Raw genomic sequence first — 5,648 nt, forward strand, 5'->3', positions numbered from 1 at the left:
AGGAAAGAATTTCTAGAAACATTCAGATATACTAAGACTGTTTAACTAAAGTCTGTTCAGCCAAGATCAAAATTCGTGCTTTGACTACAGTATTTCAATATACACTAAAAGACTCTCATGCGGCATGTATAACCAGAATACCTTCCCAGGTATATAGATAAAATTCTAGTGAAACCAGGATGGCATGCTCTCTAGAGTTCTCACAACCCAGCAAGATTATGGAATCTTGAAATGGAAAACATTTCACATCAGAAAATTCATTCGATAGCTTGGAAAGAAAAACCAACAACACCCATTCAGTCACTGGTTTTTCAATCAAATGAACGAGTAGTAGCCATAAAATGTAGTCCATACATTCTGCTGGCACACATTATCTGACAGCTTAGAAAATAAGGGTCAAAAATCCTTTCAATTATTGGTTTCCTAACCAAATAATTGTCCAAGCTATTTTAAAGCGAGTGGTAGTCCTTCAGTTTAGTACCTGCATTGTATCTTACAATACCACCCTGTAACTTGTGCCTTTTCAGTAGTTGGTTTCTCAACTAAACATCTGTCTCAACTGTTATTCAAGCAGCTATCATCTGATATCTGGTGGTATGACAGGAAACAGCATCCTCCTATGACTTGATCTCATTGTCATACTCTTGGTCAAGCAAGTATTCCAGAGGTTTGTCTGTGATGTATGAACACAGCTTATCATACTTAGCTGTAACTTTGACATCATTGGACCAATTTTCTGGAGTATCATGTACAGACAAGTCCAGCTGGATCCATGTATCACAACCAGACCCTATCACTACACTGGAACATCTGTTTATCTAATGCCCTATCATACCATTTTCTCTGTCTCCAAGCACATTTCCCAGTTGTTAGGTGAACTCGTGCATGTCGACTGTTGCAGACCTTAACCACTCAACGTATTCCTGTGGAGGAGTAGTATTTCCTATCTGAGCATGAGCTCTGTATGACATCGTCACATATGACAAGTGCTCATCCTAGTCGATTTAGCCAGAATTAAACTTCACAAGTATCCTTTTGGTAGTCTGTATTACTCATTCCACCAAACTGCCAGACTACACCTAACCAATGTACCCTCTAATTTTGTCAATCCATGTATGGAATGGATTTTTTCATGTGCACCACTATCAAGGCAATGTGCGGGTAGATGCTACCAGTTTTTTTTTTGGGGGGGGGGTATTTTTAGACCATCTACCCTATTAGATCATTAGACTGCTTTGTACTGCTACCAGTTGGTTGTTAAAATTGGCTTCTTGATACATGCGAATTTCTTCCAGTGATCCCAACCAAGCTATCTCATTCTCTGACAATACACTGTGCCAACGTGTCCACTAGTTGCTCTCTTGTCGTGGTCATCACTGGATCATCCACTAAAGCGATAGTGCTGCTGTCTTGGAGAAGTTGGCCACAAATTGTTAATGTGACACGAAAGATTATAGGTTGAGATCAATCTCTCACCAAAGCTATTTTAGCTGTTTCAGTAGAGACTCCATCTTTCCCCAAAAAATATGACTGAGAAACTACTTCTATGCACTTGAGCAAACACTTTCCAGGTTTTAATTTCAAGCTTGTTTTATTTATTTGATGGAATATCATTCTCAACTGCACACTCAAACATATGACCAAACACCAAAAATACTGTCTATGTAGACCAGGCATCTCTCCCGTTCTATTCCCTTCAATGTATGTTCTATTAGCCTCTCAAAAGTGGAAAGTACATTTCACAGATCAAATGGTATGATGTGGAATTTATATAAGCCATTTCTCACGCTGAAAGGACTGTAGGCCTGCTGTTGTCGTCCAGCTCAACTTTCTAGTATACAGATATCAGATCCAAAGTGTTGAACCAATAGGAATATTCAAATATTTCCTGATACCATATTTGATGGTGTATAAAACGATACTTTTTACTCTTGAATCAATGCTTGATCTTACCCCTCGTATAATACATAGGTTCAAAAATAGAGTTCCAGTAAGAACTCTTTAGTTAATAGCACATTTAACCCAAACTATGTTGTTCATTTTACTTTTGTTTGCTTTTGCGGGTAAGTGAGTTGACATCGTGCCACCTTCTGCGTTACAATGATATATTTGGAATTGTAACGTTTGTTTCGATTTTTCATAACTAGAATTTATTTATCTTACATGCCAATTCAAATTAATCGAGACCTTTGTGATTTGAAATGTACTGTTCTCATCTGTCATACTAAACTATTGGTAATATTATATCAAAAAAGTTAGTTTCTGTAACGTACATCAGTTTTGTAAACGTTTTTATAGTAGGCCACTATATGGTTTAGCTTTTTTTTATTGAAAAGGAGTTCAACTGTGATAAAAACTTTCTAAAGTTGTTTATTACACGTTTGTGACTTACGTTATGCTACACTGAGCTGTCTCTGGCATTTGAAGAGCATTAAAAAACACACTTGTGGTTGTATATTGATTACGCCAGAGCGCAGGTTAGCACATTTTAAAAATAACTTCTATGAATTTCTTTACAAAATTAACATCCTAGATTTGCTTGACAATAGAAGTCATCCTATACACCGAACCTGAAAGAGATACACTTGATTTGCTAAAACAAATCCAAGGTCGTCTTATACATGGGATCATCTTATACACTGTCAAATACGGTATTTATCTCTTTGTAGAAAGACTGTCACTGCGAGTTAATATGTTTGCCCATCTAAAATCAACAGAAAAATGTGGCACACCACCCTTTTTCCTAACTAAGCAGTGAAAGTTGTGTGACTCCATCCTTCAACATCCACTATGTTTCAGCACTGGTGATGTTTCAGGGAAGCCAACATGACAGTTGCTTTATCATACATGCATTGGCTATATCTATGTTGTGGGGAGTCACCATTATTTGGCCCAATAGACCATCTGTTTCTATAAATACATCTATATATTCAACCAATAAGTCACTAAGTTGCTTCTGCTTTATCGTGTATAGGCTACACAATCCTCAACTAACGACATCAGGTATGTTGATAGTCATGTACTTACGGTGCAATGGGTGTAGCCTTAGAATTACTGATAGCATTGGCTACTTCTACTTCACTTACCATTCCAGCATACAGCTGGATAGCTAGTTACCCATAATTACAAACAGTACAGGAACTTCTTTCCTTGTTGGACAAATAACTAATGCCTGCTTTCTGGAGAGGAAACTGTTTATTTCATGTCTAACTTCTATAACCATGTTACACAGCACTGATGCACAAGACATCGTCTATAATAAACCACAGAACACCACTTGTACTGCTATTCCCTCTGCTACGTAAGTGAGTCAGAGAATGACGAAAATGCCATCTCAAGTTGTGTTGATTCACTTCATGATGAGGTAAGATATGAATGTACTTCTCTGGCTGCCCATGACGACCCACTCGAGGAAACAATGGAGATGAAAGACAACCCAGGTAGTTAACAGAAACCTACCACTGGCCTCCTGACTGATATGGCTGGAATTGGTCAACTCCAGAAATTATGATGCTTTGTTGGTCATACGATTAATGGACCGAAATGGCTTAGCAACCCTTACTTTCCAAGCTATCTAATAATTTTGTTACAAGAGATATTCACCATATATTGGATGATAGTTGTTAGATTATTACCATTAGATGTGTTAGTAGATACAGTGCCTAGCATGTAGCACCAGTGGCTCAGCAGTAAGCCTGAAGGCATATAATGCTAAAAACTGGTTTTTGATACCTGTGATGGACAAAGCACAGATAACTCATTATGTAGCTTAGTGCTCAACTACAAACAAACAAAAAGACTAGCATATCGACAGTTTCTTCGATTGAGGAAGACAGTCAAGAGTTGGAAACTCAGCTGAAAGGGTATTGTGACCTATGTTTTCTGAGCTATCAGGTGGAATTTCATGGTATAATATAAGCACTGAATTCTGTGATTTCCATTTGCTTTACTTCATACTCATGTGGTTGAAAAATCATTGAATGAAAAAGTGTTATGACCCTTGCTTTCCCAGCTACTGAGTAAATTTTCTAAAGCAAAATGTTGCCTGACGTTTGAGAGAGAGTTATTCACCTGATCTAGCTGAGTGGAGTGAACTCTACAGAGCATACAACATGGTCCTTGAGATTCTCCCCCGTATGCTTGGAGCACGTATTGTGATGCTATAAGCAATGAAGAATTTGTGTTTCCTCTGAGTTTATGTTGATATAGAGTAGTACAACATAAATGTTAATAAAATACTGTTGGTGTGAACGTGCTTTGTAGTCACAATGAGAAAAACCAATACACTGGATAAATGTTGTTGTTTGTTGTTGTTTTTTATTATTAAGCTCAAAGCTACACAAAGGGCTATCTGTGCTCTGCCCACCACGGGTATCGAAACCCGGTTTCTAGTAGTATAAGTCCGCAGACATACCGCTGTGCCACTGGGGGGGGGGGGGCTTGGATATGTGAAGTGAAGAATAAAGTGTCGTTGGCCACTATTCAGTTCTTCACAATTTTCGGAATACTAAATTTATTTATTATGAATGTTAATCTTAGATGATGATCGTTTTAGCTGAAAAGTCTTATTACAGCCCAGTTCTGACAGTGAATAATTATTTCATGATGCCTAAAAGGAAAATAAATTGCGTTCGACTGCTCGTAATAGCAGACTTTTTATTCATTGCAGCTACCAGTTCGTGGTTTTGGAAAATAAGTGGAGATAATGTGATAAAGTGTACAAAGGTATGTGACAAATGTAATAGTGATACACGTATATAGCAGTATATGTGTATAAATAAATACTTGTGTGTGCGATCTTACACGTGTATATAAACATTACATAAACTCTTTCATGAGCGTTGTAAAACACGAATTGACCAACTACACAAATAATATAATGGTTAAGCAACATGGATAGAAACAATGGATTTAATATGGACGGTAAAACAACGATAAGAAGCTAACTGATTGTTGACCCCGGGAAGTTTTTTTAAATACAGTACACCTGTTATTTTCATTTATAGTGGTTAAAGAATATTTCAATTTTGACATATAAATATTCGGATGGTAGTAAATTTTTATGGCAGGGTAAGATTAACAAATAAATTCATACTACATCTGAAAGAAATTACATTTTTACTTGGTGTTTTGCGTTAAGAGTAGTGCAAGACACTTCAAATACATTAAAATGAAATATTCATGAATGGGTGAACTTATCAGTAGTAAATAAAATTCACAGACAATAGCTTACATATCATAAAAAATGTAAACTTGGTGTACCCAATATTTTATTTAACTGTGATGAAATATCTTCAGTAATTCGGATTTAAATATTTTGTAAGCACACATTTTTCTGAATATTTTCTTAACATTGTTTTAGTACAAGGTGCAGTTAAAATCACAAAAATGCAAGCTTTGAGAGTACTTCTTTAGGTAGTAAGTAACACCCACATGGCGAAGATTTGAAAATTGTACCATTCTAGAACTAAAATTGCAACTGGAAGAACGTCCACAATGAGATACAGATCAAACATCAGTGGTTTCTAATATTCAGAAATAAGAATTGATATCGGCTAACTTAAGATAACTCCTGTGTGTAAGAACCAGTTTTGCAGTTTTGATCAGCTTTCTTTCCTACTAAACCCTAATCTCCATTAACATCATTC

The sequence above is a fragment of the Limulus polyphemus genome, unplaced genomic scaffold (assembly GCF_000517525.1).
Source record: "Limulus polyphemus unplaced genomic scaffold, Limulus_polyphemus-2.1.2 Scaffold2431, whole genome shotgun sequence".
In the NCBI taxonomy this organism is placed as follows: Eukaryota; Metazoa; Arthropoda; class Merostomata; order Xiphosura; family Limulidae; genus Limulus; species Limulus polyphemus.